This window comes from Polypterus senegalus, chromosome 16 (assembly GCF_016835505.1).
Source record: "Polypterus senegalus isolate Bchr_013 chromosome 16, ASM1683550v1, whole genome shotgun sequence".
Taxonomy (NCBI): domain Eukaryota; kingdom Metazoa; phylum Chordata; class Cladistia; order Polypteriformes; family Polypteridae; genus Polypterus; species Polypterus senegalus.
The window spans coordinates 100,317,741-100,340,849 of NC_053169.1; the positions used below are offsets into that span (position 1 = coordinate 100,317,741).

Here is a 23,109-nt window from a genome sequence, read left to right on the forward strand (position 1 = left end):
CACTGAGTTCAGGCTAAAGGTGTTCGTGCACACTGGACCATCACACTTAAGAGCTTGTTGGATATCCCATTCCAAAACCATGGACATTAATATGGAGTTGGCCACACAGCCTTCACTCTTCTGGGAAGGCTTGGCCCTCATTCTTACATGAGAATCACACACTCCCCCTGACGGAGGGCCAGAGTAACCATTTGGCAAAATAACCACATACTTAGGGCATCATGGGAAGGTGCTGCTGAACCAGGTTCCACGTTAAATGAAAAAAATGACATGCAGTACATATTGTGGTTATCCAGTTGGGACACCTCCATAATGGAAGGGCCGGGGGAAGAGAACATGTACAGGGCATGACCTCCCACGGAGGATTAGATGGCAGCCCCACTGAATTTTTGCAGCAGTGCAGGTTCCCACAGGGCTTCATGGGAGTTGGGAGTTTGGCATAGCACGGTTGGGTTCGTTGGGTGCCGCCAGGGAGTGCTGTGAGGATTGGCGAGCTTCCAGACCACGCAAATGGACCACCAGAAGTACTTTCAGGTGCAGCATAAACTAAGCTCACTGTCTTCATTCAAGGAGCCAGAGCTGGGAGGGAGATGACAACGCTTGGTGGAGGAGACAGAGAGAGAAGGGAAAGTGATGCTCTATTATTGTGCTGCTGCTCTACTGTACTGTGTTGTGCAGGCGTCCTTGTGTCTGTATCTGCGAAGCTGGAGCACCCCCTATAGGCCACAATATATATATATATATATTATTTATGGGCAACACAGTGGCGCAGTGGGTAGCGCTGCTGCCTCACAGTAAGGAGACCAGGGTTCACTTCCCGGGTCCTCCCTGTGTGGAGTTTCCTCCCACAGTCCAAAGACATGCAGGTTAGGCGCATTGGCGATCCTAAATTGTCCCTAGTGTGTGCTTGGTGTGTGGGTGTGTGCCCTGCGGTGGGCTGGCACCCTGCCCGGGGTTTGTTCCTGCCTTGCTACCTGTGTTGGCTGGGAATGGATGCAGCAGCCCCCCGTGATCCTGCATCAGAATATAGTGGTTGGATAATGGTTGACTGACTGACAATAATAACAATAGTAACAGTAGAGGATAATGATACATAGTATATTCATCTCGAGAATACCAAACAATTCGAATCTGGCAACTGCCAGATGGTCCACTGAAGCTCACGTGATTATTCTTATCTTGGTCTTGTCGTCCAGGGCAACGTTGCCGGACGTTTGATAATTATTACACATTGTGACACATGAGCCCCTGTCTTGCACCCCAAAACACGAGGCTGAGTCTCAGTACTTTGGTAAAACCAGCTGTTATTCAGCTTGAAACAGGAACAGCACGGTTATCTACCACTCTCTCCGATACACAGACACAGCAGTCAGGCAGGGTCGTGGCCAGGTTATCCTGTGCCCTTGCATTTATAATGTTCCTTGAATCACCCATCGACGACAGGCGCTTACTGCGTGACCGCGATCGGCTCAGAATTGCTTCTGTGGCGTTCCGCTGCAGCGCCGTAAGCCTGCGGTTGACCCGGCAACAGACAAGCAGTCTTCCACAGACGCAGCAAACACGCTTCGGTGTTTCACCCCGTTTTCGGTCCCAAAAGAGTTCAGAAACCTCACAACAAGAACAATAATCTTATGGAATGTACGATTACATATAGCATACCATTATCGTATGCATTTTGTACAATAATTTGAAAATAATTTTGTATGATAGTTTCATATGGAAACAAAATAAATATTTTTAATTTCATTGTGTTTTGAATTTACACACACCCAGAGATTCCCCTTATTATTGTACACGCGTGCGGTGCTTAGATATACATGGGTGGCACCAAAATCTTTTAAGTGCTTTGGGCCTCTTAATCCTCCCATCACTCCAATGAACACAATGGCCCCTCATCTGCCAGCTGACTCCAAGCTCATTCAAGTAATGAAGAGGGGGCAAACTGCCCGGGACTCCTTTCAGGTAACCCCAGGAAAAACGTTTTGGGTTCCAAATGCTGCATAGAGGCCTTGGGGCTGAGGGCCCAGAGCTCCCGTACTTCTGACCCATCGCCATATAACATTTATAACCGAACGGCACACGTGTCCCCGAGGCACTTTGTGCTCCTCACTATCCAATATGGTGTATTTCTCTAATCAGAGACATTTTCTGGCGTCTCAACAGACCCCACGTGAACATTTCAGAGGCAGCTGAGAAAATACAAAAACCTGGAGTGGTGAAAACTGCAATCAAATTATCAACGTGAAACAGTATCTTTAGACACGAGGCCTGCACTCCATCACAAGAACCTCTCCTGAGAAGCTGAAATATGCTGCACAGATGGGGAATGGGCCGCGGCGCAATCAGTGTAAATCATCTAAGCATCAGCATCTGTCTGTCTCTGAGAAACGGCACTGCAAGGAATAATTCTGCCTTTCTGCTGTGTGTATTTCTTCCACGAAAAATGAACCAACGGCGTCTGTGTGTGTGTGAGTGTGTGTGTCAGCAGCCTTGATCAAAGTTTTTATTTAATGTCATAAACTCCATTCATCCAGTTTCAATCCCACCCAATTTAAATTCAGGAGTGCAGGGGGCTTCAGTCCATCCTGGGAGCATCAGGTGCAAAATATGAAACGGTGCTGGACGGACAGAGCACACCCAGACCACCATATTCAAGTATCAGGGGTCATCAATAAACCGTAATATGCTTGTCTATCAGATGTCAAGGCCGTCTCGGGTACCGCAATGTGATAAATTCACCCAACTCAGTCTAAACGAGAAGGGCAGGGGCTGGGCTACTAAACACTGGGCAAAAGGCAAGAATCTTAAAATTACAAATCAAACCACTCACATGTGATTAAAGTTGACATTGTGGACTTTCCTTTCATGGTGTTTGCATACTTTTTAGTCATACAACACTTTTTCTACACGAACCCCCCCCCCCCCCCAATTTCAGGACATTATGATGTTTATGATTCCTCAGCTGGGTTTCACGGCTTCATAAGAGACCTCGGCTTGTTTCTACCCTTTGGAGTCTGTAGGGAGTACGGAGAAGGTTGAGGAGACCTTGGAGAGGTGGAGATCTGCTCTAGACAGGAGAGGAATGAAGGTCAGTAGGACCACCAAGAATACAATGGAACCTCGGGTCACGACCGTCTCTGAACATGTACAAGTCGGGTTACGACCAAAAAGTTCGCAAAAATTTTGCATTTGTTCACGACCACACACTCGGGTGACGAACAAGCCAGTTTTCCTTCCAGTTCATACGCGGCAATGATTTCCACACGTGTTCAGTCTCTCCCTGTACATTGTTCTCGGTCAGACGTGTGTGCATGCAAGGTCAGTTTTTGCATAAATTACGGATTTTTCAGATGTTCATTTTTTTCTCTGTGCTTAAAACTCATTAAAAAAGTGTTTTTAGCGAGCGGTTCATAAGGCTGTAGCGTGAACTCTTGCAATGTTAGTCTTCTCTGTTCAAGGTTTTCTCAGTGGTATTCAATGTTTTTACATTTAGTTTACGATTATGCTGTGCATTCTATGGTATAATTAACTATTTTTGTGTTTAAAAATCTTTAATAAAAATATTTTTACATACAATTCGTACAGTCCAGAATGGATTAATTGTATTTACATACAATCCTATGGAGGAAATGACTTCGGGTCACGACCAAATCGGGTTGCGACCAGCAGGGCCGTTCTTAGCAGTTTGGGGGCCCAACATGGTTCAGAAATGTGCAGGCCCCAGATGGGGTGGTGGTCCCTTAGCTCAGGAAGGTGTTCTAATAAAACGTCCAGAAAAGAACGATAAAATTTAGTGTGGGGAGGATATCGTGACACACGATGTGATGGACTGGCACAGACAGCTGCAGTGCCAGGGACATGACAGGGGCCCCAGGCCCACATCCCAACAAAAAAAAAAAAATTGTAAGTCGGCGCCGAGCCAGGAGTCCCCCTCAGAGTCGTCGCTCCTACGCGGATGCGTAGTTCACGTGTGCCTAAGAACGTCTCTGCGACCAGAGTTTTGGAACAAATAACGGTTGTGACCCGAGGCTCCACTGTACATGTGTGTGAATGAGAGGGAGGTCAGTGGAATGGTGAGGGTGCAGAGAGTAGAGTTGGTGAAGGTGGATGAGTTTAAATACTTGGGATCAGCAGTAAAGAGTAATGGGGAGTGTAGAAGAGAGGTGAAGAAGAGAGTGCAGGCAGGGTGGTGTGGGTGGAGAAGAGTGTCAGGAGTAATGTGTGACAGACGGGTATCAGCAAGAGTGACAGGGAAGGTCTACAGGACGGTAGTGAGATCAGCTGTGTTATATGGGCTGGAGACGGTGGCACAGGAGACAGAGCTGGAGGTGGCAGAGTTAAAGATGGTAAGATTTGCATTGGGTGTGATGAGGATGGACAGGATTAGAAATGAGAACATGAGAGGGTCAGCTCATGTTGGGAGACAAAGTCAGAGAGACGAGACTGCGTTGGTTTGGAGATGTGCAGAGGAGAGATGAGGGTGCTAAGGATAGAGCTGTGAGTCAAGAGGAGAAGAGGAAGGACTAAGAGAAGGTTTATGGATGTGGTGAGAGAGGACATGCAGGTGATGGGTGTGACAGAGCAAGATGACGAGACAGGAAGAGATGGAGAAAGAGGGTCCGCTGTGGCAACCCCTAACTGGAGCAGCCGAAAGAAGAAGGAGTCTGTAGCTTCCACTGCTCAACATGAGGACAAGAGCTGTGCCAATGAAAGTCAGAGAAGCCATTAGGAGGCAGAGAAAAAAGAATAAAACCATCAGAGACTTTGAGAAAACCTTAGGATGACTGAAATCAACTGTCTGGAATATCATGAAGAAGAAACAACACACTGGTGGGCTCAATAATCACAAAGGGACTGGTAGGCCAAGGAAGACCCCCACTGATGACAGAAGAATCCTAACTGTGGTCAAGAAAAAGACCCAAACTCCTGTTTGACATACCAGACACAGTCTTCAGGGGCCGATGTGTGTGTGTGTGTGTCAGAGACGACTATCAACAGAAGCACAGAGGAGAACACACTGCAGGATGGCCACATTAACTCACACTTTGCAGACAGAGTGGCCGATGAGTGTATGTTGTACCTTCTTTGCCAACGTTCGAGGTTATAACCCCACCCCACCTGTGCTTTCCAGGTGCCTTCTTGCTCTGAGAAGGCTGGAGACCATCCTGGCAGCACTGGGCTCAAGGCAGGACCCTATCCACTTGAAGTTTGATGAACTGGGCTAAAGTCTAATAATTAAAGTCATCCGTTCTTTTTTCCTAATTATTTTTATTAGTTTTCAGGGCCACAGAATGACAGAATCTTTAGAACGTGGGCATCAACAGGTAAAAGAAAATAAAAGTCACTGGACGGGTGGCCGGGGCCATCACAGGACACACTCATTTCAGACTCGGCAAGCAGCTTTGGACTGTGGGAGGAAACCCACACACATCCTCAAAGAACACGTAAGCTCTAACAAAGGCGACATAATGTACAGAAAGAATCTAAATATAAATACATGAAAAGTAATTAGAAAAAAGCATTGAGTACAACACCTGAAACTAAACTAATTACTTTATAATAAAGCAAAGCAAGACAAGCACAAACTTAATTTAAATGGAAGCTGGAAACTCATCAATCCTTGTCTGGAAAATAAAGACAAAAACAAAAAAAAATTAAAAAGCTTATGCTCATTGTTACATTTGTTTGTTTTTTTTTTCCTAGTAATTTAAATTCACAGTAAATACTAACTGGGCAGAGAAGATCACGTCCAAAGCTAACTGGCTAAACACACACCGCTCTGGGGCCAACATCAAGGACAAGGACCAAAAGATGTGTGTGTATCTATTGTAATGGACACCAGACATGGGACAGGATGGTTCAAGGCGCCTTACCCAGGCTGGGAAGGACAGGGGGAGACCAATCACATATAACAGGTGGCAGTCTTCCTGGGCTATGGTACCTGCATGGATACCCGCAGGGCAGGCTGGGTGTTCCATGGGTACCGGCAGGGGGAGCTGCAGGGTGGGATCGCCCCCACTTCCGCCTGACCAGGAAGTGCTACCAAACCTGGAGTGGGGCAACACTGGAAATACTTCCAGGTTTGGCTTAAAGGAAGTCGCCCACTTGACCTCTTCCAGGTGAGTCGGAGTTGAGAGAGAAGCTGGACAACACTCACCTGGAGGAATGCAAGGAGAGGAAGACAGAAAAAGAGAGGGAAATTGAGAGAAGGAGAAAGAGAGAGAAAGAAAGAAAGAATAGAAGAAATTGTACCTGTACTGGGTTATGTATTACCTGTTTAGGTATTCCTGGGCTACGGTACCCCCGCGGTGTTCTATGGGTGCCAGCAGGGAGAGATCATCCCCACTTTCCAGTAACTTTCAACTGACCTGGTAGTGCTACCAAACCTGGAGTGGGGTGACACTGGAAGTTCTTCCAGGTTTGGCTTAAAGGAAGCTGCTTCAGGAGAAGAGCTGGACAACACACGCCTGGAGGACTGCAAGAAAGAAAGAAAGAAAGCAAGAAAGAAAGAAAGAAAGAAAGAAAGAAAGAATTGTACCTGTGCTGGATTTATGCATTACCTGTGTAGGTATTTATTAAAATAATTATTTGAACTGAGACTTGTATTGGAGTGCTTGGGGTCTCAGTAGAGCCCACTACAGATCTATCTACATCTATATATCTACTGTATATCTAGCACATATTTTTTTAAACATGCACACATACAGTGCCCCCCATAATATTTAGGAGAGAAACTCATTTCTCTTTGATTTCCCCCTTTGCTCAATAGTTTAAAATTACAAATCCAACAATTCAGACATCAGGATTAAAGAGCACATTGCAGACACCCAGCATGTTGGATCCTGAAGTCCAGCAGCAGTGACCACCCCACCAGTGTGCGGCCTTCCTGTAATAATTACACAGTTATAAACTTAATAAATGTGTCAGAACTGCTGCATGCAGGTCTGAAAGTAGCAACCAGAAGCTTCTCTGCCCGTCAAGTCAGGCTCTTTAACACTCTCCATATTTGATATTTTATCTGAACAACTGCCAAATGGAAATGAACAGTCCAGGAGACGTTTGTCTGGTTGGCTGAATCATTTAATTTATTTAAGCCCATGATTTTCATTACTGAGTCTCCCAAGTGTAAAAAATAAAATAATAAACAAAATCAATCAAAATTAAAATTATTTGCTCATCAGAGGAGTGCTTCATATATTGTAGTTAGAGAAACTTTTAAACTGATTATGTTTATTTGTGTGTGTTTGTTTTCTAATATTATACTGTCTAACTGTGAGATTTAATATTGGAAACTTGTTAGTCCCATAAAGCTGCAACATGAAATAAAGAAGGAGAAATTGATTATTATTGTTAATCTTACTGAAGGGCTTTCTTTAAAATGAACTTTGTCATTAATTTCATCTACAACTTATTATACTGTAAGTAAGAGTCACCTTTAAAATGAAAAAGATGAAGATTTAGAACAATGACAAGAACGGGCCATTTAGTGAAGTGTCCCTCAGGGATCAATGACATAATATGACGTAATATTTAATATATAGCTCCTTTTATATGAATCTATTATATAGCACCGTTGCCTTGCATCTTTCATGGCTTTTATATAAATCTTTCTCAGTAACATTTACAGATATCATAAGGCACCTTTGTTATTTATCAGTGATATGCTGTCTGTCCTGTCCATCTACCTCCGTATCTATCTAAGCTATTGTAGAATAGACAGATATGAAAGACAATGGCAATATATTTGCTGTCTATTTATTTATCTGTGACAGCTTCTTTCCTGTCTCTTTCTATATTTTATATATATATAAATTCAACGTCTGTCTGTCTGCTTTTCATGAGAGAACTACTGAACGGATTTAGATCGGGTTTTTTTCTATAATTTGCTTAAACAGTCCGGTTGATTTTGTGACTTCTCTCCGCACACTAAGTGTCAAAGTTTGCTCGCGGTACTGATTTATTTGTGTGAGTCCAACATCCAAGACAGAGGCCGTGGGCCGAGTGGAGGAGGAAGCTGGATGGCTGGGTGAGGCCCCCTCACTCACGCGCCAGTCTCTGTTCAAGTCGCTCTCTCTCCCCACTACTAGCTAGTGATACCCGTTTGATTTTTAAAGTTTGTCCTTTTTCACGGCTATGCGGGCAGAGTTGCGGGGGACAGCAACTCTATTATGTAATGCCTAACCTTTCACTCTCCCCATTTATTTATAAATGATATAGTGCCTTCTCTGTCTATGATACAACACCTTTCATTTCTATCTATCTCTGTATTAACACCTCATTTCTATCTATCATATAGCACCTTCCACATCTATGATACAGTCCCTTTTCATATCTATACATCTATTAATTACGCAGCGTCTTTCATGGTTATTACATAGAAATCTCTTATCTATAATTGTAGAGATGATTTGGTACCTTTGCTGTTTATCTATCTAGCCTATCTATGATATGGTGCCTTTTCTATACATCTACCTCCATAGCTATCCTGTCTATTCAATGTACAGTGCCTTTAATGTCTCTCTCTTATAAAATATCTGTCCTTTGATTTTTCTACTTATTTCTTCATGATAGAGTTCCTTTTGTTTCTTGCTTGTTTCCTTGCTCCCTTACATACTTATCTATGGATGATACAGGGCCTTTCCTATCTATCTAGGTATTGTGCCTACATTTATATCTGTCTATCCATGATATAGCACCTTTCACATCTATTACACAGTTTCAGTCAAAATAAATCTATTATGTAGCACCTTTCATATCTACCCATTACATGGTGTCTTACACAAATATTATATAAAATGTGTGCTATCCATCTGTCATAATATAGTGTACATCTGCCTACACATCTATCTAAGCTACAGTACCTTTCCTGTCCATCTATTATACAGTGCATTACATATCTATCTATCATATAATGCCTTTCCATTCTATCTACCCACTTAATATCTATGAATGATAAAATGTCTTTCGTTTCTACCTCTCTATTGGTGTATTAAATTGTGCCTTACATTATTCTGTCTAAATATCTGTCTATCCACAATATAACACCTTTCCAGTATAATCTCTTACTAGCAGTCCCCTGCGGCTTCGCCCACATAGAAGTGAAACAGGACAGTGAAGAGGGTCCTGCCCGGCTCCCCACTCCTGACGTCACGCTTCCCCCTCCACTCGGCCCACAGCCTCCATCTCGGATTAGTGCGAATATATCGCTCCTGCTAACAAACTATGATTCTTAGCACAATAAGAGAAGTCGTAAAAATCAACCGGAATGGCCAAGCAAATTATAGAAAAGAAATGATCTAAATCCGTTAAGTAGTTTTCTCGTTTGCTAGCTAAACGGAGGAAGGATACGCTCCGAGGCTGGTGCATGAGAGAGGAGAGCCCCGTCCTGCCCCCCGGCCTGATGCATCTCTCTCGGATTTGCGCAAATAACCGCAAGCGAACTCTGATACTTAATGCGATGAGAGAAGTCGCAAATTCAACCCGGAATGTTCAAGTATTGTGTTTATGTTTGGTTAAGTAGTTCTCTCATAAAAAGACAATTTATATATACTCAGCAAAAAAAGAAACGTCCCTTTTCCAGGACTGTGTATTTCAACAATAATGTTTTTAAAAATCCAAATAACTTTACAGATCTTCATTGTAAAGGGTTTGTTTTCCATGCATGTTCAATTAACCATAATCAATGAATTAACATGCACCTGTGGAATGGTCGTTAAGACCTTAACAGCTTACAGAAAGTAGGCATTTAAGGTGACAGTTCTAAAAACGCAGGACACTAAAGAGACTTGTCTACCGACTGTGAAAGATGCCCAGGGTCCCTGCTCATCTGCGTGAACGTGCATTAGGCCTGCTGCAGGGAGGCATGAGGACTGCTGATGTGGCTAGCTAGGGCAATAAATTGCCATGTCCGCACTGTGAGACGCCTAAGACTGCGCTACAGGGAGACAGGAAGGACAGCTGATCATCCTCGCAGTGGAAGACCACGTGTAACAACACCTGCACAGGATCGGTACATCCGAATATCACACCTGCGTGACAGGTACAGGATGGCCACAACAACTGCCCGAGTCACACCAGGAACACGCAATCCCTCCATCAGTGCTCAGACTGTCCGCAATAGGCTGAGAGAGGCTGGACTGAGGGCTTGTAGGCCTGTTGTAAGGCAGGTCCTTACCAGACATCACCAGCAACAACGCCGCCTATGGGCTCAAACCCACCTTCGCTGGACCAGACAGGAGTGGCAAAAAGTGCTCTTCACTTCACGGTTTTGTCTCACCGGGGGTGATGGACGGATTCGTGTTTATCGTCGAAGGAATGAGCGCTACACGAGGCCTGTACCCTGGAGCGGATCGATTTGGATCGATGGCTAGGCCATTCCCCAGAAATGTCCAGAAACTTGCAGGTGCCTTGGTGGAAGAGTGGGGTAACATCTCACAGCAAGAACTGACAAATCTGGTCCAGTCCATGAGGAGGAGATGCACTGCAGTACTTCAAGCAGCTGGTGGCCACACCACATACTGACTGGTACTTTTGATTTTGAGCCTCCCTTCATTCAGGGACACATTGTGAAACATTTTTAGTTTATGTCTTATGGTGTTGACTCTTTTAGTGTTCATACAAATATTTACACATTAAGTTTACTGAAAGTAAAAACAGTTGAAAGTCAAAGGACGTTTCTTTTTTTGCTGAGTATATATATATATATCTATATCTATATATCTATATATCTATCTATATCTATATCTATATATATATATATCGAATCCTGCCAACTAAGCTATCTATCGATCGATCGATCAATCACGATAGATAGATAGATAGATAGATAGATAGATAGATAGATAGATAGATAGATAGATTTAAAACGTCTCCAGTCAGAGTCCATGGTGCTCTTTTGGGGTACCCACAGGGACACAGGGAAATCATATAAACGCGGCACAGATGGTGCCCAGACTACTGTCGACTTCAGGCCCTAACCATAATCACGCCACTGATGACATTCTTCTTTCTCCAAAATCGACTTTCAGACAACCATAACTGTGTTTCCCATGGCAACAGAAGAACTTTTGTAGTGAGAGAGAAATGTTTTATGGTGTATTTTTAAACATGTTTTAAAAAAAGCAGCAACTGCAGCGCAGGACTTGAATCGTTAGACGACAACACAGATGGCAGTTTAAAAAAAAAAAAAACACTAACAGTAATTTAATCATTTTAAACCATTACAGCAGGCCACTGGGTAAAGCTCATAAAGGAAATTTAACTGGCACTGTAGAAAGCTTCCTTTGCCTAGACAGATGGATGAAAAAAGGAGAATCGAGGCTCTAACCACCATAAGAACCATTTTAAAAAGAGGCCACTCATCTGGATTGTCTGGTTATAATGGAACATTCTGGAGCACTAGGCAGGCTGGTGCACATCGCAAACCCAACTGTGGACGAGACGCCAACACAGACACACATCGGTGGGGGGGCAGTTCAGAACTGTTACCTGCACTGCTACACCTGAGGGCAATTTCATTACAAGTATTACAAATGAGCACACTTTTACCGAAGACGCTAGAAAGTCGCATCATAATTACAAATTGAGTACGGCTAAAAGAAACTTGGGGCTGCGCGGACACACTGGGTTAAGTGCATCACCACCTCATGGATTAAACGGCCAGTGTTTCAATTCCATGCCCCGGTCCTGCTCCAAGCAAACCTTTCTTTTTCAGGATTTCTTTTGATTTGGCCAGTTTCAGATTTGACGTTTTCTTTGAAGCTCCATCTCTAAAGCCAATCAGATCTCTCTATTAAACATAAACAATTTACAAAATACATTTAATGATGAAATGTGTGCCCTGCGGTGTGCTGGCGCCCTGCCCGGGGTTTGTTTCCTGCCTTGCGCCCTGTGTTGGCTGGGATTGGCTCCAGCAGACCCCTGTGACCCTGTAGTTGGGATGTAGCAGGTTGGATGGATGGATGGATGCTACAGGATATGCAACTGATGATAATAATCAAAATTCATTCACTATTCATTTTATGCTTTGAATAAAATTTCATGAAGGTGTTGTCCATTTCTCCGTACACATTCTGACAGCCTGTGGCTGCATTGTTCGACGTAACGTGTCAAGAGGAGTTCCAGCTATTTCCTCTTCGACTCTCCTTTTTAGTTCAGCAATGGTTGCATAACGTGTGCGGTAGGCCTACACTTAGATTTTAAGGGGATCTCGGAGACCATGGAAGTCACCGTTGCGCCTTCCAAACAATCATTGAATAGCTGCCATCAATTGTGGTGGCTCCACCTGGGGACTTCTTTTTTAAGGCTGAACCTATTTCTTCGAAATTACACACCCCTGTTGTAATCGCATGAGCAGACGGGACACGATCATGACGTCCTAAATGGTAATGACACCGAGATTCATTTTGTGCAGCATTCACACTGTCACCATTCTTATAAAAGGCTTTCACAGTGAACGCATGTTGCGTTCCACTCCACCGCTCCATTATAACTAATGGCAAGGGCTTCCAAACGAGGTCACTTCAGTATCCAAACAACTGCCAACGCCCCAGGGTTGCCAAAACCTACTTCCAAAATTTCCCCTTCTCCCTGCGCCACCCTGTATTTAAAAAGGTTTTCCATTGTGTCCGTGTTATGCAGCCTTGGCCACTCCCCTCCACACCGCTCGCCCAATCATTACTCCTGCAGCACACATCCTCTCTTCTGTACCACCCCGTGACTCTCAGTGCCGCTAACTCGCTCTTCTACACAGTCGGTTATGACGGCAAGGCAGAAAAGCAAATTATCTATTCAAGAACGTCGAATATTAGATCATGATAGAAAAAGAGCATCAAGATCAGATAATGAACGTCGAAGAAAAGAAAATGAACAAAAAAGAGCTGCATATAATAAAAATCAGGAACAAGGAGAATCGTCCAATAAACTAAAAAGAGAAAACTATCCTGAACAATATGCAAACTGAAATGCGAAAAAGAAACGTTTATAGAATGTAAGTTAGAGGATAAAGTAATTCATAATATTGTTTTTGACGAGCGGCTAACGTAATTTAATTTTTTACTTACTTTTTCTTACATTTTACTTTTTATTATAGTTTATTATTCATTGGTATTTAAAATGCTCAAGGTAACAGGTTTTCTATCTATAATAACTAAGGACCCGAGAACTGCCACTCGCTGGGTGTTTTCCCTTTTTCAGACCATCCTATGTAAACCTTAGAGATGTTTGCTCGAAAAAATCCCAGTAGATCAGCAGCTTGTGAAATACTCAGACCAGCCCGTGTGGCACCAACAACCACGTTCAAAGTCACTTCAGTCACCTTTCTTCTTCATTCTGATGCTCGGTTTGAACTTCAGCAGCTCATCTTCACAATGTTTGCAGGCCAAAATGCATTGAGCTGCTGCCGTGTGATTGGCTGATTAGATATTTGCGTTAACATGTACAGTATTTGAACAGGCGTACCTAATAAAGTGGCCGACGAGTGTACATAACATGCTAAGGTCTGTCCCCGTCTCTGATCACTCACAAACTAATGGAGCTACAACCTTGATTTGGTTTTAATCGAAAGCTTATGACCTGATAGCGGCCACCTCAGAAAACTGATCTGCACCTGTGGATTTATTACGGCAAAACCGATCGACAAACAAAGTGGCATGGTGGAAAATAAAGAATGGGGGCAACATCTGATGACCGTCAAGCACATCACAAAGTTGTTTGAGCTATTGAGCAGCAGACAAACATGATGGCTCATGGGTATGCAAGACAAAGGCAAAGACAGAAAATGTTAAGTAAACCCCAGGGACTGCAATGCTAAGCGGCAATCGAGAAGATCGTCAAATCGTTTCTTTTTCTAGAAGCTGTTTACAAATCCTAAGAAGCACCTAGAGGATGCTCCTTATCTTTAATTTGGTTTTTAGTTGCCATTTATTTTAGGACCATGGGTCCCTGCGTTCTACTAGTATGTCCGCACAAGGTCTGGAACCCCACAAGTATTTTTAACATAAACATCTGAAGAACTGGACAGCAGCATCAGAGACAAAGATACGTCCAAGGAAGAGACGCCCATTCCATCTGGAGTTCAAAGGGCGCGTCGCATGCACCGCGCCGACTGCTAAATTGAGACAAATATCCACCTTTGACATTGCTCATCGTTTTCAGTGAGCTTTCTAAGACCACCAGACTTTATCTATTTATATTGTCTATTTATCTCTACTGATATTATTCTATTTTAATAAACGCCACCATTGCTTCTAAATTTCTACACTCTAAATCTAAAGCTGTTTTTCCCCAGACGATCCCCCTGTGAATTTAGCATAACCTACCTGAGGAGAGGCTGATCAATGAATTTAGAGCGATTGTCTGACTGCCCATGTGGTGCAGTGCCAACCTTGTGATGTCACAAGACATGAGGCCACACCCCTCCTTATGAACCATCTCTGCTAGGAGACCATTTCAAAGCATATCACCACCCATTAGAAAACAAAACGGATCACCAGAACATTACGTGAACCAAGAGTGATTGTCATTGCTTTGCCTCCTGGGAGAATCAAGCACAATTGTCAGAAAGGGGATTGGGGAGGTCATCAGGGGTCGGCCGTGATCCACCTGCAATGCTGCCTGCTGGGAATCGAGTTCGATTGTCAGAACACGGGGAGGATGTTTCGTCCACAGTTGGCCAAGGCCCACCACCCTGCAATGCCACCACGGCCCACAGGTTTGGAAACACAGATCTAGAGAGACTGAATCAGTAAAGGGCGCTCAGTGTAGGGGAGATCATCTTTATTAACTTCACACAGGGTATTCAGGCTGAGGGGGGACGCCCCAATAGAAGAACAGTATGACAGATGGAAGGCATTGTTGGTTGGTAGGTGGCATCTGCCTTCATGTTTATAGGATGCTCTCAGGAACCAAAGTAGCATTTAGGTTTGGGTACTGTATATCTGGGGACACCTGTACGTTGTTCACACTAAAGAGTCCCTATGAGGAGTGACTGGCATCACTAATACGTATTTGTGTGAATAGGACCTGTGTGTGTGGGGGGCTAGCTTAAGGTGTAAGAAAAAGCCAATCCAACAATGAACTTGGTGAGTTCTACTCATCCCGCAAGAAAAGACTGGGCAAACCAAGAATCTGGGACTTTCGTGTTGTATGTTCAGACCTGGAATGGCAGCAGACTTTAGTTTCTCACCTGAGTACTTTGGTACTTTGTGTTCTCCCCGTGTTCACTCGGCCCTTATGCACATTCTGTTAATTAAAAGGTGCCTCTTTGGACTTATTCGGAGGGCAGAGGGTGGCTGTTATGGCCATTCCTGTCAAATCTCGTAGAAAAATAGACCTAAATATTATGTGGAGAATTGGCCTTCTGGAAGGTATCCAACTGAATAAATGGCAGGTTTAGAATTGTGGCTATGCCACAAGAACAAAATGTTTCAAATCTTATTTATTTCTTATTTATGGCCTAAGCTGTCAAACTTAAATGGGAAAAAGTCGGCAGAGCCATTCCTCATTTTAAGGTTCCTTCAAAAGAAAAAATAAATAAAAATACCAAAGACCAGGCAGGGAAAAATAATGCGTTTTTAACATTTTTCATATTCTTTTATGAATATTTTATGCCATCCTTTCTAATGATGTTAATATTTTCATGGATTTGGCACCAAATTAAGTTAATTAAATGAAATGGATATAAACCATCCTTGCTGTTTTCCCTCCTAGGCAGAAAGCCATCAGCTCATTACCTGAGTTGGCAGAGCCTTGATGGACTGTGTCAATTTAAGAAGGTGTAGGTGCCCTGCAGTGTCCCATCCAGGGCTGCTTCTCACCTTGCATGTGATAAAAATGCGGAGGTGGGCTCCAACATCCCATGAATCAGCAATGGATTAAAAAAAAACAAGATTCATTAAATAAACAATTTTCATTTTTTTTTTTACCTTCACCTGCTCATTAACATAAATATCCTGCGGGTTCTCCTCCGTCAGATTACACAGCTTTCCAGTGATTTTCAGTTGCAGACCTCACTTACATAATTTAAACAAGTTGGAGCTGGTCGGGTAGTTTGGCGTACCCTAGTCCAACCGGTCTACCACTCACCCCAACAAAATCAAAGGGGTTTGAGTTTGTCTTAAATCGTAGTACTTTAACTGCACTCATTAAAGTAGTAAATGCGGGTGAATGCAGACAGACTGTTCTCATCCTGTTCTCATCCTTTTAGATCCGAGTGCCGCATTTGATACCATTGATCACAATATTCTTAGAAATCGCCTTAGTCAATGGGTGGGCCTCTCTGGCAGGGTCTTAAATTGGTTTGAATCCTACCTGGCAAGTAGAAAACTCTTTGTTAGTTGTGGTAATTATACTTCAAAGACCCCTGATATTCTATATGGTGGTCCACAAGGCTCTATCCTGGGTCCGCGGCTCTTTTCGATTTACATGCTTCCATGAGGTCAGATTATCTCGGGGCATAACGTGAGCCACCGCAGCTATGCTGATGACACGCAGCTGTATTTATCAATAGCGCCTGATGACCCCGACTCTCTTGATTCACTGACACAATTTCTTATTTGTGTTTCTGAATGGGTGAGCAGTAATTTTCTCAAACTAAATAAGGAGAAAACGGAAATTTTAGTGATTGGCAATAATGGATATAATGAGGTTATTAGAAATAAACTTGAATACATTTGGATTAAAAGTCAAGACGGAGGTAAAGAATTTAGGGGTAACTATTGACTGTAACCTAAATTTTAAATCACATATTAATCAGATTACTAGGACAGCATTTCATCACTTAAGAAACAGGCGGCCTTCTACTGTTAGGCACCTAAAATCTGGAATAGTCTGCCAATAGGAATTTGCCAGGCTAATACAGTGGAGCACATTGATGGATTAAAGGCTAGAAGTCCACATGACCGTCATCATCAGGTTCTTCCATGAGAACCCTGAATACCATGAGGACTGACTGTGTGGTCATTGATGTTAGGTAAAATGCCTAGAGAGGGCTGCCTGGTCTCGTGGCCTCGGTACCCCTGCAGATTTTATTTTTTTCTCCAGCCTTCTGGAGTTTTTTTTTTTGTTTGTTTGTTTTTTCTGTCCTCCCTGGCCATCTGACCTTACTTTTATTCTATTTTAATTAGTGTTCCCTTATTTTAGTCAAGTCCTTAGGCAAGTCGACAAGTCCTGAAGTTGTCTCCCAGGTATGTGTGTGCGACAGTAGCTACGAAGAATAAGGAACATGGGTGTTTCAATTTATTACTATCTACCGTAGATCCCGTTATATAAGCTGAGAATTTCATCCTAGATTTTTGGCTTGGAGTTTGGGGGTCGGTTTATATGACGAGTATCGTTTCGGATTCAAGATTTCCAGCACAATGCTGGTTTTGCCGATGAATACGGAAGTAAATAATGACGAAACCACAGAGCCATCTTTCAGATGAAGAAGTAACTTTGCATGCCAGTACTTTAAATTAAATAAAGAATTTATTCAAAAAAGTGTTTTAGTTGTTGATTTTATTAATAAAATTTATAATAAATTATCGGGAAGTTTAAAATGAAATTTTTTTGCTTTGATTTCCGATCAACATCTTGCGTTACGAAACGGATGCGGTCACGTGTATCCGCTTGCGTGATTGTACACAAACAACCGAGAGCGTTAGTAGCGTCAGTCGGAGCCCAGATACATGTGTTTGTGGATGTAATTTCCGTCATTGCAGTGATTTACCTATATATATATAATTCATTAAGACCATGCAAGCAAGACACATAATTGCTAAGGAAGGAAGAGAAGGTAAAAGAAAGCGATCGCAATTGAAACGAAGATGGACATTGTGTGGAAATATCTCCTCCCTTCCTGCAGCCCAAAGATGTCAAATTAAATGGTGAGTACAGTATGAAATTGTTTCTAGAATAGAATGCCTTTTATTGTCACTATACGCATCTACAATGAGATTAAAAGCAGCTCCTTCAGTGCAGAAAAAAGTTCTGTATAGGGCTTGTATGGTTGTTTTTTAGCTTTAGCATAACGCCGGATCTGCGGCCCCGCTTCTGCTTTCTTTCCCTCCTCCGTCTGTGTCGTCTCCTAGACCCGACAACAATCCACGGAGAGCCCGCTGGTCTCGCTATGTTGTCTGGGATGTTGTGCGTGTGATGAAAAACACTCGAAACAGATGTCTGGCTCTGGACACCGATGTCTATAAGGTTCTGAATGGTGTAGCGGATGTTTGCCGAACCGATCGTGCACAAACAAGGACAAAAAAAGTACAAGAACAACAAAAAAGTGCACTGAAAAGGAGAGCCCTGAGCCGCTGCGACCATGCGTGCCGCCATGCTCCTAGCTTAATCGAAGAAGGCTAGGAACTTTTTAGTTAGTACATTAGAAAAATTATTGGTGTTTTGGTAAATTATGCACATTATATTATATATCAAAAATGCCAGCAGTCTCAAATTCTCGCCGATAAACGTTATAAATATACCCGAAGAGACACTTTTAAGGAAATTTAGAAAATTTTGCTTGGAGAAGGGGGTCGGCTTAAATACCGGTCATCGGCAAATACATGTAATTTAGTAGGTAGAGAAGGGGTTCGGCTAATATACCGGGTAGGCCTGTATTCCGGGATCTACAGTATTCATTTAATTAATTATTATTTATGTATCTATTTATAATATAGTTATACTCCTCCTGTGTTTATGTATATGTTGCACTGCGGTCCAGGGAATGTCATTTCATGCCACTGTATGCTGCAATATGATGTATCATTGTGAATTTCCCCTTGGGATTAATAAAGTATCTATCTATCTACTGTATCTATTGATGGTAAGACAATAATTCCAATCGAAACTGACATGTCGTGCTTGAAAACTAACATTTATTTCCGGTACCAAAATTACTGTTAAAAAATGATTTGATTTTTGGCACTTTTTCAGCAGCAGTATACCGTGCACCCTTGCTGCAGACAGGTGCAAAAAGTGACCAGATAGTATAGCGGACAGCAGGACTCTGTGGATATTTAAAGCTTGACTTGAGGTTGTTTTAGTGGAATTAGTTGGACAAGACTGGCAGTCTTGGTTGGGTGGACAGGCCTGTTTTTTCTAATGTTCTACAACAGGGGTGTCGAACTCCAGGTCTGCTGGGCTGCAGTGGGTGCAGTTTTCATTCGGACACTTTTTCCTAATCACTGCTAATGAACTCCTTATCCCTTCATTTTAATTGTGCCATTTTTAAGAATTCAGTCCTCTGAATTGATTCATTTATTCATTAAATGACAGAAATGAGACATGAAACGAGCCGACAGATGACCAACTGAATTGGGGCTTTAAACTCCAACCAGCTTCTTAATGAGAAGCCCATTCTTGCTGTTAATTAAGCCCATTATTTAATTCTGTGTCCTGTTGCTGCTGTCATCCTGTCACAGCAGACATTTTCTGTTTTTTCGAAGCACACCGTCAAAATGGTTTGCTGTCCTGGGTGATCAACCTTACTGAGACCGTCACCTTTCTTTATTTTCAGATATTGTGTGATCGGCAGAGGAGAGCTGCTCATGCTTTGTGTCTCGTTATTGTTTGGCTGCTAATTAAAGAAAAAGAGACAACTAAGGGGTCTGAGTCAAGTTAATTAAAACTAAAGCAAAAGAAGTTAATTAGCCGTAAAAACTGGCCACTAATGAAGAAGATGGTTAGAATGAAAACCTGCAGCCACTGTGGCCCTCGAGGACCCGAGTTCGACACCCATGCTCTGTACAGTCTTGGCAATGTGTTATGGGAGCTTAGGTTGTCTGCCCATGTCTACCATCAGCTGCTGGTATTGTACTGTGCTGAGCAATCCTGATGGTGTTTTTGCTCCTATCTTCTCTCCAGGTCTAATGAAGCAGATAAATGGCCTTTAAACCATATTTTATTGTCCACATGGGCCAGGGTTTTTATGGTTTTCCTCCTCCTGCTGTGTTGAAGCCTAACAAAAATGTTTTAATGAAGGAAAATGTAAGAATCCTCATGGGGCACCTTAGACACTCAGATGTTGTTACTATACAGGTTTAGTTCTGGATCTCTATAACCAGATTTGTTTGAACTTCTGGAAAGATGAAATATCTTAATTATTTCCCAGACCCAGCAGATTGTTAACGCGGGGCACATACAATACAATACATTACAATTTATTTTTATACAGCCCAAAATCACACAAAAAGTGCCACAATGGGCACTTGGCAGCTATCATATGGGCAATGGGCACATGACAGCTATCATAGTCTCTTCTTTGATTGAAACTCACAGGGTTTATTCGTGAAGTAATATGTGGATGGAATGACTTTACCGACGGGACGGCTTCTTGTGCAAGCGAGAGCGCACGCCACAGTGAAAGACAATGCTTGCTTTGAATCGTGCCTCCTCATTCGTCCTCTGTCCTTCACTCGCCCACCGTGAGAATCGAGCATCTGAAGTGTGGGAAGTTTGGAACACAAGTCATGATGTTAAAATGAGGCTTCTATAATGTGGGCAGACAGTTGAATACTGCCAACACGCCACAACCTGAAACGGCGCAAAGGTGTAATTATGATATTCTGTTGGATGGGCTCTGTGATCATTCACCCATGGAGCCGGTAGATTTCTCTTGGATCTCCCAGCACTGAATGATATTCCAGTAGGTGCTAAATAGAAAAACACTGCACTGGAAAAAGATGGAATTTAACATAAAGCAGAATAAAAGGTAGCTTAGTTAAAACTGCAAGTATAAAACGTTTCAGCTTATCCTTCATGAACGTAGAACTCCAAAACTTTGCACCTTAAGGACCTTTGCCCTCGGACACCAGTAGATCATCACGTTGCGAGTCTCACTTACTGAAATTTAAACATCTCATTGGGTCAGGAGTGTGATCGGAGAAGAGAGAATCCACAGAGTGAAAGCGGAGAACTAGGCCTGCGTTGGCCAGAATCCCCTTGTAGGCCCTTCAGAGGGCACATTCAGTGAGTTGCGATCTGCCCGGCTCACTCAACACTCAAAACTTGCTGGCTTTGCCACCAGAAGTACACCACGGGGTTCAAATAGTAAACCTAGTAAACAAAAACAGCCTTTCCTCAAACTTGTGGACCTACAGGTCCAACAAAAGGCTTTAAGGCACGGGTGTCGAACTCGGGTCCTGGAGGGCCGCAGTGGCTGCAGGTTTTCATTCTAACCATCTTCTTAATTTGTGACCTCTTTTTGCCTCTAATTACCTTCTTTTGCCTTCATTTTAATTACCTTAGTTGTTTCCTTTTTTTTAATTAGCAGCCAAACAATAACGAGACACAAAGCAAGAATCCATATGACCAGCTCACCTGTGCACATCACAAAACATGTGAAAATAAAGGAAGGTGGAGGTCTCAGTAAGGTTGATCTCTCAGCACACCAAAACATTGTGAGGGTGGTCTATAGAAACAAAACAGAGAAATCAACAGTTCTGGAAATGTCTGCTGTGGCAGAATGAGAGCAGCAACAAGCCATGGAATTAAACAACGGGTTTAATTAACAGCAAGAATCGGCTTCTCATTGTGAAGCTGGTTGGAATCTGAAGCCCCAAATTAGCTGGTCATTTGTTGGCTCGTTTCATGCCTCATTTCTGTTTGGCTGCCATTTAATGAAGAAAGGAATCAATTCAGAGGAATGAATCCTTAATAACAGGGCTATTAAAATGAAGAGAACAGGAGTTAATCAGCAGTGAAAACTGGTCACTGATTAGGAAAAGGGTTAGAATGAAAACCTGCAGCCACTGCGGCCGGCCAGGCCTGGAGTTCGACACCCTTGCTTTAAGGCTTCAACAGTGGAGGAGGAGGAAAACCATAAAAGCCCTGGCCCATGTGGACAATAAAATATGGTTTAAAGGCCATTTACCGGCTTCTTTAGACCTGGAGAGAAGATAGCAGCAAAAACACCATCAGGATTGCTCAGCACAGTGCAATACCAGCAGCGGATGGTAGACATGGGCAGACAACTTAAGCTCCCATAACACATTGCCAAGACTGTAAAGAGCCTTGCTATCAGGGGCTACAAAGATGGTGGTCATGCTGGAAATTATTAGGGGTAGGAGTAGGTCTCTGATCAGAAAAGAGAAGCAGAAATGAAAGTCTAGTCAGCGACACACAGATCAGGCTGGGGGGCGAGGTGGCATGCCCTTGGAGACAGAGTCCAGAGGTTTTGAAGGGCAGTCTCTGCACTTGCTATCACAGGAGAAACGAGGAGGACAGCCATCTACAACAGCTGCAGTGAAAACCTCTAGATGACTCTGGATCAAGAGTGGGAGCTTACTGCTAGTACACAGGCCAAGGCTCGATCAACTGGAGTCGGGTCACCTGATGTTCGAAAGACCCAAAAAAAGCTCTATGACCCTACATAACATCACCGATGATGTGCCATGGCTTAACATCAACTGACAAAGAAGACATAAATAAATGTAAGGAATTATTATTAGCATTATTATTAAATTGAAAATGAAACGCATGGAAAAAAGCAAAAATGATCAGAAAAGAAATTCCTTAAAAGGCAACCCAAACGAGAAAAAAAAATAACCAAAATTAACCAAAATCCTCAAAACAAAAATTTTAAACAAGCCAAAAGTTCACAACTTAAAAATCAAAAAACAACAAAGCGCTTGCAAAATCCAAGAAGAGATCCGCTACAGCAGAGGAGCAGCCCTGGCATAAACATAACTTTGTTTGGGTCATTGTTTTATGTTGGCGCTATTTCTATTTATTACGTGCTTTGTGCTCTATGCCTGTGCTGTGTGTTTTGTGGGAGGCACGCCAGGGGGCGGGGCCACCTGTCAATCATCACCAGGAACTGCCCGCTGCCCTATAAATCCAGAGGGTCTCCCACAGTTCCTGGTGGCTCATTTTGAACGTATTTGGGGGCATTTGCAGAGTCCTGTGTTTCTTCTGCGCTTATTGTAATTAACAGACTTATTATATATTTTTTTGTTTTGATTTTTGTGATCTGTTTTTTGGGCAGCACAGTGGCGCAGTGGTAGTGCTGCTTCCTGGCAGTATGGAGACCTGGTTTCAATTCCCGGGTCCTCCCTGTGTGGAGTTTGCATGTTCTCCCCGTGTCTGCGTGGGTTTTCTCCCACGGTCCAAACACATGCTGGTTAGGTGCATTGG

The 23,109-nt window shown here is 43.0% G+C and overlaps 1 protein-coding gene across 5 annotated transcripts in view; it reads right to left on the bottom strand.

Annotated features, from left to right (window-relative positions):
* Positions 1–23,109, bottom strand: part of LOC120517012 (shieldin complex subunit 1-like) — a 94,226-nt gene that overhangs the window by 45,801 nt on the left and 25,316 nt on the right. For 2 of the 5 annotated variants that reach the window (XR_005630964.1, XR_005630963.1), the window contains exon 2: positions 6,274–6,475. The exons of the other annotated variants lie outside the window; for them this stretch is intronic. The gene's annotated coding sequence lies outside the window, so the exon portion shown is untranslated. The remainder of the gene's footprint in view (positions 1–6,273; positions 6,476–23,109) is intronic. 5 annotated transcript variants of the gene reach the window in all.